This window comes from Arachis hypogaea, chromosome 5 (assembly GCF_003086295.3).
Source record: "Arachis hypogaea cultivar Tifrunner chromosome 5, arahy.Tifrunner.gnm2.J5K5, whole genome shotgun sequence".
NCBI lineage: Eukaryota > Viridiplantae > Streptophyta > Magnoliopsida > Fabales > Fabaceae > Arachis > Arachis hypogaea.
Window position 1 is genome coordinate 70,051,588 of NC_092040.1, and position 15,635 is coordinate 70,067,222.

General features: G+C 37.4%; 1 non-coding gene across 1 annotated transcript; it reads left to right on the forward strand.

The window, feature by feature from the left end:
* The first annotated feature begins 15,260 nt into the window (after window positions 1-15,260).
* On the forward strand, window positions 15,261-15,368 carry LOC112805104 (small nucleolar RNA R71). Its single transcript, XR_003203713.1, has one exon. It is a non-coding gene; the product is annotated as a small nucleolar RNA R71 (small nucleolar RNA).
* The last annotated feature ends 267 nt before the right edge of the window (window positions 15,369-15,635 follow it).

Sequence of the window (15,635 nt, forward strand, 5' to 3'; positions counted from 1 at the left end):
AACAAGAAAATATGGAATCCTCTATGTCACAGTATAGAGATTCCTTGAGGTGTCAGAGGAAAAGAAGAATAGAAGGAGTAGGTAGAAGAATTCGAACTTATCAAGAGAGATGGAGTTCGAATTGTTGATAGTGGAGGAGTGTTATTCCATAAATAGAAGGATGTGAGAAGAGGGGAAGAATTTTTGAAATTAAAGTAAAAGATTTTAAAATAATTAAAAGAAATTTTGAAAATTTGATTGATGATTTTCGAAAACTAAGATTGAGAAAGAAATAAAGTGATTTTTGAAAAGGATTTTGAAATTAGAAATAAAAAAGATATGATTTGAAAACTATTTTGAAGAAGATGTGACTGAGAAGATATGATTGAAAGGTTATGGTTTTAAAAAGATATGATTGAAAAGATATGATTGAAAAACAATTTAAAAATATTTGATTTTTAAAATTAATGACTTGGCTGACAAGAAATTTAAAAGATATGATTCAGACATTAAACCTTTCTCAACAGAAAAGGCAACATACTTGAAATGTTGAATCAAATCATTAATTGTTAGCAAGTATTTTTGAAAAAGGAAAGAAATTGATTTTGAAAATATATGATTGAAAAGATATGATTTGAAAAAGATTTGATTTTGAAAAATTATGGAAACTTGAAAAAAATTTGAATTAAAAACAAAATCTTCCCTCTTTTGTCATCCTGGCGTTAAACGCCTAGAATGGTATCCATTGTGGCATTTAACGCCCAAAACTCTACCTTTTTGGGTGTTAAACGCCCAACCAGGTGCCCTGGCTGGCGTTTAAACGCCAGTTTTCCTTCTTCACTAGGCGTTTTGAACGCCCAGCTTTTTCTGTGTAATTCCTCTGCTGCATGTTCTGAATCTTCAATTCTCTGTATTATTGACTAGAAAAGACACACTTTTGAAATTTTTTTTGAATTTTTAATGATGAGGAATAATCAAAATGCAACTAAAATCAAATAAACAATGCATGCAAGACACCAAACTTAGAAGTTTGTATACTACTGACACTAACAAATTGAGAATGCATATGAGAAATAACAAAATACACAAAACAAGAGAATTTAAAGATCAGAGCAAGTAAATCATCAAGAACAACTTGAAGATCAATGAAGACACATGAATGAATTCAAAAAATGCAAGAAGAACAGAAACATGCAATTGACACCAAACATAAAATGAGACACTAGACTCAAACAAGAAACATAAAATATTTTTGATTTTTATGACTTTGTAATTTTTTTTGGATTTTTCGAAAATTATATGGAAAAGAAAATAAAGAGATTCAAAATTTTTAATAAGAATTCCAGGAATCATGCAAAGTTAGTCTAAAGCTTTAGTCTAAAAAGATTAGACATGGCTAGCCAAGCTTCAGCAGGACATTACATTCAAGAGCTAAATTGATGAAAATCAATCAGCTTTGGTGATGATAAAAACATCACCTTGAAACTCTAGAATTCATTCTTAAAAATTCTGAAGAAAAATACCTAATCTAAGCAACAAGATGAACCGTCAGTTGTCCAAACTCAAACAATCCCCGGCAACGGCGCCAAAAACTTGGTGCACGAAATTGTGATCATCAATGGCGCCATCAACATGGTACGCTCAATTGCAATCTCAACTCTTTATCACAACTTCGCACAACTAACTAGCAAGTGCATTGGGTCGTCCAAGTAATAAACCTTACGCGAGTAAGGGTTGATCCCACGGAGATTGTTGGTATGAAGCAAGCTATGGTCATCTTGTAAATCTCAGTCAGGCGGATTCAAATGGTTATGGAGGATTAATGATTAAAAGATAAATAAAACATAAAATAAAGATAGAGATACTTATGTAATTCATTGGTGAGAATTTCAGATAAGCGTATGGAGATGCTTTGTCCCTTCCGTCTCTCTACTTTTCTACTGTCTTCATCCAATCCTTCTTACTCCTTTCCATGGCAAGCTGTATGTTGGGCATCACCGTTGTCAATGGCTACAGTCCCGTCCTCTCAGTGAAAATGTTCAACGCGCTCTGTCACAGCACGGCTATTCATCTGTCCGTTCTCGATCATGTCGGAATAGAATCCAGTGATTCTTTTGCGTTTGTCACTAACGCCCCACAATCGCGAGTTTGAAGCTCGTCACAGTCATTCAATCCTTGAATCCTACTCAGAATACCACAGACAAGGTTTAGACCTTCCGGATTCTCAAGAATGCCGCCATCAATTCTAGCTTATACCATGAAGATTCTGATTAAGGAATCCAAGAGATATCCACTCAATCTAAGGAAGAACGGAGGTGGTTGTCAGGCACACACTCATAGGTGAGAATGATGATGAGTGTCACGGATCATCACATTCATCAAGTTGAGGAACAACTGATATCTTGGAACAAGAATAAGCTGAATTGAATAGAAGAACAATAGTAATTGCATTAATACTCGAGGTACAGCAGAGCTCCACACCTTAATCTATGGTGTGTAGAAACTCCACCGTTGAAAATACATAAGAACAAGGTCTAGGCATGGCCGTGAAGCCAGCCCCCATGATCTAAGAACTAAACGTCCAAAGATGATCCTAAGATCTAAATTGATCAAAAGATTTTTTTTACAATAGCAAAAAGGTCCTATTTATAGAGAACTAATAGCTTAGGGTTTACAAAAACGAGTAAATGACATAAAAATCCACTTCCAGACCCACTTGGTGTGTGTTTGGGCTGAGCATTGAAGCTTTCATGTGTAGAGACTTTTCTTGGAGTTAAACGCCAGCTTTTGTGCCAGTTTGGGCGTTTAACTCCCACTTTTGTGCCAGTTCCGGTGTTTAACGCCGGGCAGTCTTGAGCTGATTTGGAATGCCAGTTTGGGCCATCAAATCTCGGAAAAAGTATAAACTATTATATATCGCTGGAAAGCCCAGGATGTCTACTTTCCAGCACAATTGAGAGCGTGCCAATTAGGCTTCTGTAGCTCTAGAAAATCCGCTTCGAGTGCAAGGAGGTCAGAATCCAACAGCATCTGCAGTCCTTTTCAGCCTCTGAATCAGATTTTTGCTCAGGTCCCTCAATTTCAGCCAGAAAATACCTGAAATCATAGAAAAATACACAAACTCATAGTAAAGTCCAAAAAAGTGAATTTTAAATAAAAACTAATAAAAATATAATAAAAACTAACTAAAATATACTAAAAATATACTAAAAATACTGCCAAAAAGCGTATAAATTATCCGCTCATCATATAGCACCGGCCACCTTTCCAATCTTCATAGTGCCTTACAGTAAGTTTATAGCACCTATATATGTATTATGTATTATTCTTGTTCTTGTAAACTAAATGTATATGATCCAAATTCATATTTGAATTGATAGGAATGGGGCAAATGTGAAAGGGTACTTTGCATGGTCATTGTTGGACAATTTTGAATGGGCAGATGGCTATACTGTTCAATTTGGAATGATCTATGTTGATTACAATGATGGATTGCCAAGATACCCTAAAAGATCTGCTCAGTGGTTCAAAAAGTTTCTACAATATTGATATTGATCCTACTGTAGTATTCTTATATGGAGTGTTTTATTTATATTGATACTCAAAAGAAAAAAATGGTTACTCCTTTGTGAAATAGCTCAAAAATCTATGAAGGAGCTATCAAGATCTTAGCTTTAAAATTGAGAAAGTTTAAGTATTTTTTGGAAAGATAAAAAGGAAAAAACAACCAAAAAACTTGTCTATTACTAGTGTTTAGTTTTTGTCACCATATCTTACTTTGACTGGTGCCACCTTGTTTGGCTATAATCATGAGAGATAGTTTTGTGTCATTTTATAATCTAGATGATTTCATGTAGTATTGGGATGGTTGTTTTTTTTTCCTTTTTGATTTGGGCATTTTGTCATAACAGAAAATTCTACCTGGACTATATGAAGTGCTGTGCAGCTAGGCTGATATGTCTTAATGGGTTCAAGTAGGTTGAATGATCTACAATATAATCTTCTCGTTGCAGTAATAATCCTTGTATTGAGTTTATTTTCAATATTAAATTTTGATGGCAATTTGTGCCTGCTAATGTATTGCAGAATGAATATGGCTTGGTATTTTATAGCAAGGCTCTCGTTCATGTGTAATCAATCTTTCTAGCCTATGAATATTCAGGATTACTTGACGCCAAAACTTGATTAAGATTTATTTTAGAATATAATGAGTTCTTTAAAAGGCTATATAAACTTTTTTAACTCTGACCATTTATTTTTCATCCGTTGGCTTGAATCTTATCTTATGACCCCTTGATTGGAGTCACATTGGGGTTGCTAAATGCTAATATTTCTGATGGGTAGGCTTTTATTGGCGTTACTTATGCGTGATGATTATTGGTATTCTAAATTAAGTACTAATAATAGGAGTTCTCCATAGGTCTTCATTTTAGATTTTGTTTGCCTTGTTTCTAATTAAGTACTAATAATTTTCACACTTATGTGTTTGAAATGTTTAAGGTCTTAGAGAGAAAGTGGCAACAGCACCTAGTGCTCTACCTGCTACAACACCCCAACCTGTCAGTGAGTATTACAGTTTATGATTATGCCATAGTTAAATTTTTGTAAATGGAGAATATTTGAATTTCTGGGAACAATTTCATTGGATGTGAACATTGGGAGTTTGATCCAAATGCAGGAATTGAAGAAGAACGTGTTGAGGTTGAAAGATTGTGCCAAAAATTCAGCAACAATCTATTCTCCATTAAACAAAGTTCTGACCTCTTAATGAGACTCCAGATATGTACTTTTTAACCTACATTAATCAATTATGAATTTTTTTAATTAAAAACTAATGATATAATTTTAAATAATATTTAATTGATTTTGATCCACTATTTACAATTGATTATGAGTACATCAAACTGGAAATCCAACTATGCATTATGCATATGGAAGTTTGACTAACGTTTAAGCATCCTTATTTCATTTTATTTTTTCTTTTTGGGTAGGAGCACCCTTATTTCATTAAAGTAGCCTTAGAGTAAAAGAAGGTTGGAGTGAAGGGGCTGGGGAAGAAGAAAACAGATGAGTCAGAGCACTTTGTTTGAATGGATGATATCAAAGTCCCTTGGGAAAGGATAGTTGCATCAAAGCATAAAGATAGCCCTTTGGAATACAATGTGTATGTTGTTTATGATCCTAAGTAGGTGAGAATATGCTACTTGGTGGAGTCAAGTATGAGGAGAAGGGAGCTATGATGGATACCGCAGAATGTAAAGACCAGCATTTTGTGATGGTGAAATTAAGGCCCATGTGTTTTGGCTGAAGCTCCTTCAGGTTTAGAAAGAAGTCTAGAACTATTGGTCAGCATTGAATATTTGTTCTCTTATGTGATTGGTAAAATATTTGTATCACTTTTTTTATTTATATGGAATGTTCATAGAGTTTAAGTGCTATAAGTATTTTTTTCTCATTTTATTTGCATCATGAAGCAAACTTGTACAACGATTATTGATTAATGAAAGAGGTTATAAAAATTTCATTTTGTGAATTTGTGAATTTAATGAAATATTTTATGTTGTACTAATTAATTTTAGTATATTTATATTGTGTATAATATAAAATAAAAAATATCATAATATAACAAAAGATATTACTAAAGTTCTTTTGTAACATTTTTAAGTGTTAAAAAAAATATTTATAGTAACATTTTTTGAAGTATTACAAAAAAATATTTATGTAACATCTTTCTAAGTGTTACTTAAAATATCTATTGTAACATTTTTTAAGTTTTACAAAAAATATCTATGGTAACATTTTTTTAAGTGTTACAAAATATATCTATGATAACATTTCTTTAAGTGTTACCAAGAAAGGTCTATCACTACAACAAAATAGCGTAGCGGCGGCAGTTATTTTGGGGGGGTTGCGGTAACCGCCGCTAGAATCAGCTCCTGGCGGTGAGTAAAACACGGTCAAATCAACCGTCGGCATAGCAGCGGCGGCGGTTTTGAAGAACCGTTGGAATAACCGCCGCCAGTGTGACTGCGCGAATCGCGGCGGTTTAAAACTGCCTCTATGCGCGTGAACCAGGCAAAGTAGGTGTATAGCGGCGGTTTAGCAACCGCCGCAAAATTTGAATTTTTAGTTACCGTTAGACATTTACGGCGGTTTTGAACCGACGCTAAAATGACGGCATTAACATCTAACATGAATTTTGCTGCGGTCTAAACCGCCGCAAAAATGCCATAATGTTTATCTTAAAATTAACCAACTTTATATATAAACTCCTTCCTAATGCTTCCATCGCAATAAAAAAAATACTACAAATATTAGAATCTACAACTAAAAGTAAAATAGAAAAATTTACCAAAATAATATGAACATTGCATTTCAAAATATAATATGTATTTAATAAGTCTTACATAATCATAAATCCAACACAATCAGGGTTTAACACCTATATTTACATATCAAAGTAAATTCAAATAACGCAATCGTAAAATTAAATTAGAAAAGAATTCTGCTACTAATATTTAACTAAGCTAAAAGCCTAAAATAAAGAGCTTTGATTGCAAGAATTAATACCGGTTCGAAATTTCACAAAATAATTATGTTGTTAGTATAGTCCAAACTGATAGTCAATCCTCGAATCAAATTAAATTTATGATTTTGTCATAAGTACAAACCCCAATAAGAATTAACTGGAGTATTTGGACTTCGGGTCGTCTCACGAAGAATTGTAATGAAGTGGTCAATTATTGGCTATGAAGGGGTAAAGGGTGGTTTTGATTGGTAAGAGGGCAAGAAAAATAGATGGCAAGAAAAGTAAATCAAGCAAGTAGCTAAAGAAAGCAAGTAATAAAGGGAGACATTCATGGCAAGGGTTGAGAACATAGGCTTTCCATCTTAGTTATGCAATGATTAATTCATCTTATTTAGTTAACTCCAACACATAGGGAGAAAGTCAAACGAGATTAATCAATCATATCACAATAATAAACAAGAATTTATCTTATTACGTCATCCCTGAAAATGGAAGAAGGTATCATGTTATCCTCATACTCGGAGAAAGTCTAATAAGACTAGTTAACCTCAATCCAAATGTACTAATCAACTCACTAATGGAATTAGCAAAAGATTAGAGTCAATGGAAATCATATTAACTAACAATTCTAGATCACCAACATTAGTTGGGTTTTCATGACTCAAGATTGCCTAATTACTCTTTCCAAGCCAAGAATGCTCAAAATCTACTCTAACATCCTTCCAAGCATTTTGTCAAACACTTGGAAGGCATACAAGGAAAGCATGGTAAATTGCAAGGAAAGATAAAATCTAACAACTACCAATTGCAAGGAAAATGAGATCACAACTCAAATCAACAATAAAAGAACATCAAACATTAAATTGCACTAAAAGTAAATCAAATCCAACAAGAGCATCCATGAACATAAAAGAGAAATTAACATGAAAACTAAGAGAATCAAGTAGTAGGAACAAGAAATTATAAAAGAAACAAGATGAAAACATGTAATTGAACCTAGATCTAAGATGGAAATGTCCTAAACGTAACCTAATTCTAAAGAGAAGAGGGAGCTTCTCTCTCTAGAAACTAACCTACATGATGCCAAAATTACAAACAATTGCTCCCCCCCTTTGCCCAAGCTTGAATTCTGCATAAATAGAATTAGAAATGAGTTGGATTGGGTCCAAAATGCTCTAGAAATCACTGGCCACGAGTTGCTTTTAGTAAATCACGTGCACCAATCAGCGTGCATGCATACAGTGCATGTGCGCGTCCATAGACGTCAGGCAACTATGGCAAATTGTACATCATTTTGAAGCCCCGGATGTTAGCTTTCCAACACAACTAGTACTGCCTCATTTGGATCTTTGTAGCTCAAGTTATGGTCGATTGAGTGTGAAGAGGTCAGGCTTGACAGCTTTATGGTTCCTTCATTTCTTCATGAGTTCTCCCACTTTGCATGCTTTTTCTTCATTCCTTCAATCCAATCTTTGCCTTCTAAACCTGAAACCACTTAACAAACATATCAAAGCATCGAATAGAATTAAAGTGACTAAAAATTATCTATTTTAAGGCCTAAGAAGCATGCTTTCACATTTAAGCACAAATTAAGGGAGAATTACAAAACCATGCTATTTCATTGAATAAATGTGGGAAAAGGTGATAAAATCCCCTAAATTAAGCACAAGATAAACCACAAAATTGGGGTTTATTGGTGCACGAAATTGTGATCATCAATGGCGCCATCAACATGGTACGCACAATTATAATCTTAACTCTTTATCACAACTTCGCACAACTAACCAGCAAGTGCACTGGGTCGTCCAAGTAATAAACCTTACGCGAGTAAGGGTCGATCCCACGGAGATTGTTGGTATGAAGCAAGCTATGGTCACCTTGTAAATCTCAGTCAGGCAGATTCAAATGGTTATGGATGATATATGAATAAAGCATAAAGATAGAGATACTTATGTAATTCATTGGTGAGAATTTCAGATAAGCGAATAGAGATGCTTTGTCCCTTCCGTCTCTCTGCTTTCCTACTGTCTTCATCCAATCCTTCTTACTCCTTTCCATGGCAAGCTGTATGTAGAGTTTCACCGTTGTCAGTGGCTACCTCTCATCCTCTCAGTGAAAATGTTCTACGCACCCTGTCACGGCACGGCTAATCATCTGTCGGTTCTCAATCAGGTTGGAATAGAATCCAGTGCACAGAGTCAAAAACAAGCCATATCCATCATCTTCTCAGCAACAGACAGAGAATTCTGAACAAAACACTTCTAATTTAACCAATATAGTCTCTGATCTGTCAAAGGCCACTTTCAGTTTCATGAATGAAACCAGATCTTCCATTAGAAATTTGGAGGCACAAGTGGGCCAGCTGAGTAAGAAAGTTATTGAAACTCCTCCCAGTACTCTCCCAAGCAATACAGAAGAAAATCCAAAAGGAGAGTGCAAGGCCATTGATTTAATCAAAGTGGCCGAATGCATAGGGGAGGAGGAGGACGAAAATCCTAGTGAGGAAGACCTCCTGGGATGTCCTTCAAGCAAGAAGGAGTTTCCTATTAAGGATCCTGAGGAATCTGAGGCTCATACAGAAACCATAGAGATTCCACTAAACCTCCTTCTGCCATTCATGAGCTCTGACGACTATTCATCCTCTGAAGAGGATGAAGATGTGACTGGAGAGCAAGTTGCTCAATACTTAGGAGCTATCATGAAGCTGAATGCCAAGTTGTTTGGTAATGAGACTTGGGAAAGTGAACCTCCCCTGCTCATTAGTGAACTAGATACTTGGATTCAGAGAACTCTACCTCAAAAGAAACAAGATCCTGGCAAGTTCTTAATACCTTGTACCATTGGCACCATGAGCTTTGAAAAAGCTCTATGTGATCTGAGGTCAGGGATAAATCTTATGCCACTCTCTGTAATGGAGAAGCTGGGGATCATTGAGGTGCAACCTGCCTTGTTCTCATTACAATTGGCAGATAAGTCAATAAGACAAGCTTATGGAATAGTAGAGGACGTGCTAGTAAAGGTTGAAGGCCTTTACATCCCTGCTGATTTCATAATCCTAGATACTAGGAAGGAAGATGATGAATGCATCATCCTAGGAAGACCTTTCCTAGCCACAGCAGAAGCTGTGATAGATGTTAACAGAGGTGAGTTAGTCCTTCAATTGAATGGGGACTACCTTGTGTTTAAGGCACATGGCCATCCCTCTGTGACAAAAGAGAGTAAGCATGAAGAGCTTCTCACAGTTCAGAGTCAAGAAGAGCCCACACAGTCAAATTCTAAGTTTGGTGTTGTGAGGCCACAACCAAACTCTAAGTTTGGTGTTAAGATCCCATATCCAAACTCTACGTTTGGTGTGGACAACCATACAACATTGACCTGATCACCTTGTGGCTCCTTGAGAGCCACTGTCAAGCTATTGACATTAAAGAAGCGCTTGTTGGGAGGCAACCCAATTTTATTTATCTAATTTTATTTTATTTTGTTTCTTTGTTATTTTTGTGTTTAATTAGGTACATGATCATGAGGAGTCACGAAAAAAATCAAAAAAATTAAAAACAGAGTCAAAAACAGAAGAAAAAAAATTGTTCACCCTGGAGGCAGCGTAGACTGGCGTTCAACGCCAGTAAGATGCATCTGGCTGGCGTTCAACGCCAGAACAGAGCACCATTCTGGCGCTGAACGCCAGAAACAAGCAACAACCTGGCGTTTAACGCCAGGATGTGCACACAGAGGACAAACTGGCGCTGAACGCTAGAAACAAGCATGAAACTGGCGTTCAACGCCAGAAACATGCATTACATGGGCGTTTAACGCCCAGAACATGCATCAATGGGCGTTTGAACGCCAGAATGATGCATAGAGGCAATTTACATGCCTATATGGTGAAGGAATGGTATTTCTTTTCACCTCAGGATCTGTGGACCCCACAGGATCCCCACCTACCTTTTCTTTTAATCCTAATCACACTCTCCTAATCTAAATCTCATTCTCACTCTTCCCCATGTCACTCTTCCCAAAAACCTTCACCAATCAACTCAATTCATCTTCCCAATTACCCAATGCACCATTCACATCAACCTCCTCTTCCCCATAAACCCCACCTACCTCCATAAAATTCAAATTCAATTTCCCACCCATTCCCACCCAAAATGACCGAATTCCCACCCTCCCTCTCCCTATAAATACCTTTCCTTTCTTCTTCATTTTCACACAACACAAACCCATTCTTCTCCCATATAGCCGAAACCAATTCTCTCCCTCTCTACCCGATTCTCTTCTTCTTCTTCTACTTTTCTTTTCTTTCTTGCTCGAGGGCGAGCAAATTTTAAGTTTGGTGTGGTAAAAAGCCTAAGCTTTTTGTTTTTCATCACCATCAACGGCACCTAAGACCGGAGTATCCTCAAGAAAAGGGAAAGGGAAGACAAAAGCTTCCACCTCTGAGTCATGGGAGAAGGAAAGATTCATCTCCAAAAGCCATCAAGACCACTTCTATGATGTTGTGGCAAAGAAGAAGGTGATCCCCGAGGTCCCTTTCAAGCTCAAAAAGAATGAGTATCCGGAAATCCAACATGAAATCCAAAGAAGAGGTTGGGAAGTCTTAGCCAACCCCATGCAACAAGTCAGAATATTGATGGTTCAAGAGTTCTATGCCAATGCATGGATCACTAGGAACCATGATCAAAGTATGAACCCGAACCCAAAGAACTATATCACAATGGTTCGGGGGAAATACTTAGATTTTACCCATGATGCAAGGTGATGAACGCCCCTACACAAGAAGGGTCAACTTTAATCAAAGGTTGGACCAAGTCCTAATGGACATATGTGTGGAAGGCGCCCAATGAAAAATAGACTCCAAAGGCAAGCCAGTCCAACTAAGAAGACTGGACCTCAAGCCTGTAGCTAGAGGATGGTTGGAGTTCATCCAAAGATCCATCATCCCTACAAGCAACCGATCTGAAGTTACTGTGGATCGGGCCATCATGATTCATAGCATCATGATTGGAGAGGAAGTGGAAGTTCATGAGGTCATCTCCAATGAACTCTATAAAATAGCCGACAAGTCCTCACCTATGGCACGGCTAGCCTTCCCCCACCTTATATGCCATCTATGTTACTCGGCTGGAGTTATCATAGATGGAGATGTCTCCATTGAAGAAGACAAGCCCATCACAAAGAAGAGGATGGAGCAAACAAGAGAAGTTCCTCACGGCCCTCTAGAAGAACATGAGGAAGTTCATCATCAACAAATGCCTCAAGGAATGCACTTTCCTCCCAACAACTATTGGGAGCAACTCAATGCCTCTTTAGAAGATTTGAGCCATAATGTTGAACAATTAAGGGTGGAACATCATGAACACTCCATCATTCTCCAAGAAATAAGAGAAGATCAAAGAGCAATGAGGGAGGAGCAACAAAGGCAAGGAAGGGACATAGAAGAGCTTAAGGACATTGTTGGTCCTTCAAGAAGAAGACGCCACTAAAGGTGGATTCATTCCTTGTTCTTTATTTTTTTCTGTTTTCGGTTTTTAAATATTATGTTTATCTATGTTTTGTGTCTCTACTTCATGATCATTAGTGTGTAACCATGCCTTAAAGCTATGAATAAAATCCATTAGTCTTTCACCTCTCTTAAATGAAAAAATGTTTTAATTCAAAAGAACAAGAAGTACATAATTTTCGAAATTATTATTGAATTTAATTTAATTATATTGATGTGGTGACAATACTTTTTGTTTTCTGAATGAATGATTGAACAGTGCATATGTCTTTTGATATTGTTGCTTATGAGTGTTAAAATTGTTGGCTCTTGAAAGAATGATGAACAAAGAGAAATGTTATTGATGATCTGAAAAACATCATGAAATTGATTCTTGAAGCAAGAAAAAGCAGTGAAAAAAAAAAGGGGGCGAAAATTTTAGAAAGAAAAAGCAAGGATCCAAGGCTTTGAGCATTAATGGATAGGAGGGCCCAAGGAAATAAAATCCAGGCCTAAGCGGCTAAATCAAGCTGTCCCTAACCATGTGCTTGTGTCATGAAGGTCCAAGTGAAAAGCTTGAGACTGAGTGGTTAAAGTCGTGATCCAAAGCAAAAGAGTGTGCTTAAGAGCTCTGGACACCACTAACTGGGGACTCTAGCAAAGCTGAGTCACAATCTGAAAAGGTTCACCCAGTTATGTGTCTGTGGCATTTGTGTATCCGGTGGTAATACTGGAAGACAAAGTGCTTAGGGCCACAGCCAAGACTCATAAGTAGCTGTGTTCAAGAATCAACATGCTTAACTAGGAAAGTCAATAACACTATCCCAAATTCTAAGTTCCCAGAGACGCCAATCACTCTGAACTACAAAGGAAAAAGTGAGATGCCAAAACTGTTCAGAAGCAGAAAGCTACAAGTCCCGCTCATGTAATTAAATTAATATTCATTGATATTTCGGACTTTATAGTATATTCTCTTCTTTTTATCCTATTTGATTTTCAGTTGCTTGGGGACAAGCAACAATTAAAGTTTGGTGTTGTGATGAGCGGATAATTTATACGCTTTTTGGCATTGTTTTTATATAGTTTTTAGTAAGTTTAAGCTACTTTTAGGATGTTTTCACTAGTTTTTATGATAAATTCACATTTCTGGACTTTACTATGAGTTTTTGTGTTTTTCTGTGATTTCAGGTAAATTCTGGCTGAAATTGAGGGATTTGAGCAAAACTCTGAAGAAGGCTGACAAAAGGACTGCTGATGCTGTTGGAATCTGACCTCCCTGCACTCGAAATGGATTTTCTGGAGCTACAGAACTCCAATTGGCGTGCTCTCAACGGCGTTGGAAAGTAGACATCCAGGGCTTTCCAGCAATATATAATAGTCCATACTTTATTCGAAGAATGACGACGTAACTTGGCGTTGAACGCCAAGTACATGCTGCTGTCTGGAGTTAAACGCCAGAAAAACGTCATGATCCGGAGTTGAACGCCCAAAACACGTCATAACTCGGAGTTCAACTCCAAGAGAAGCCTCAGCTCGTGGATTAATCAAGCTCAGCCCAAGCATACACCAAGTGGGCCCCGGAAGTGAATTTATGCATCAATTACTTACTCATGTAAACCCTAGTAGCTAGTCTAGTATATATAGGACATTTATCTATTGTATTAGACATCTTTTGACCACTTTCAGTCTTTTATCATTCGGTCACTTGATCATGGAGAGGGCTGGCCATTCGGCCATGCCTGAATCCTTTGCTTATGTATTTTCAACGGTGGAGTTTCTGCACACCATAGATTAAGGGTGTGGAGCTCTGCTGTACCTCAAGTATTAATGCAATTCTATTCTCTTTTATTCAAATCTCTCTTATTCTTATTCTAAGATATTCATTCGTACCCAAGAATATGATGAATGTGATGATAAGTAACCCTCATTATCATTCTCACTTATGAACGCGCGTGATTGACAACCACTTCCGTTCTACATGAAACAGAGCTTGAATGTGTATCTCTTAGATTCCCCAACAGAATCTTCGTGGTATAAGCTAGATAGATGGCGGCATTTATGAGAATCCGGAAAGTCTAACCTTGTCTGTGGTATTTCGAGTAGGATTCCGGTAATGAATGACTGTGACGCGCTTCAAACTTGCAACCTGCTGGGCGTTAGTGACAGACGCAAAAGAATCAAGGGATTCTATTCCAGTAGGAGCGGGAACCAACCAGTGATTAGCCGTACTGTGACAGAGTGCGTGAGCATTAGTTTTCACTGCGAGGATGGGATGTAGTCATCAGCCATGGGTGATGCCTCCAGACGATTAGCCGTGCGACTGACAACCGCATAGGATCATTTTCCCGAGAGGATGAAAGTAGCCACAGCTGATGGTGAACCCCTATACAGAGCTTGCCATGGAAAGGAGTAAGAAGGATTGAGTAGAAGCAGTAGGAGAGCAGGCGTCCTTGAGCCATGCAGCATCTCCATTCGCTTATCTGAAATTCCCACCAATGAATCTGCATAAGTCTTCTATCCCTTTTATTATTTCTTTTTATTATTAATTATTCGAAAAACCCATAAACCAATTTAATCTGCCTGACTGAGATTTACAAGGTGACCATAGCTTGCTTCATACCAACAATCTCTGTGGGATCGACCCTTACTCACGTAAGGTTTATTACTTGGACGACCCAGTACACTTGCTGGTTAGTTGAACGGAGTTGTGAATTCAACCAGTGCCATAATAAAGCTTTCATACAAAGACAAACAACTTAAAGAGAATTGATCACAATTTCGTCCACCATTGTTGTTGAAACCTTGTTGAGGTCTCTGTTGATCCTTCCATGAAAGATTTGGATGATTTCTCCATGAAGGATTATAGGTGTTTCTATAGGGTTCTCCCATGTAATTCACCTCTTCCATTGAAGGATTTTCAAGATCATAAGCTTCTTCTTCAGATGAAGCGTCCTTAGTACTGCCTGGTGCAGCTTGCATTCCAGACAGACTTTGAGAAATCATATTGACTTGCTGAGTCAATATTTTGTTCTGAGCCAATATGGCATTCAGAGTATCAATCTCAAGAACTCCTTTCTTCTGATTCGTCCCATTGTTCACAGGATTCCTTTCAGAAGTGTACATGAATTGGTTATTTGCAACCATTTCAATCAGTTTTTGAGCTTCTGCAGGCATCTTCTTCAGATGAAGAGAGCCTCCAGCAGAACTATCCAATGACATCTTGGACAGTTCAGACAGACCATCATAGAAGATACCTATGATGCTCCATTCAGAAAGCATGTCAGAAGGGCACTTTCTGATCAATTGTTTGTATCTTTCCCAAGCTTCATAGAGGGATTCACCTTCCTTCTGTCTGAAGGTTTGGACTTCCACTCTAAGCATACTCAATTTTTGAGGTGGAAAGAACTTTGCCAAGAAGGTATTGACTAGCTTTTCCTAAGAGTTCAGGCTTTCTTTAGGTTGTGAGTCCAACCATATCCTAGCTCTGTCTCTTACAGCAAAAGGGAATAGCATAAGTCTGTAGACCTCAGGGTCAACACCATTGGTTTTGACAGTGTCACAGATTTGCAAGAACTCAGCTAGAAACTGATGAGGATCTTCCAATGGAAGTCCATGAAACTTGCAATTCTATTGCATTAGAGAAACTAA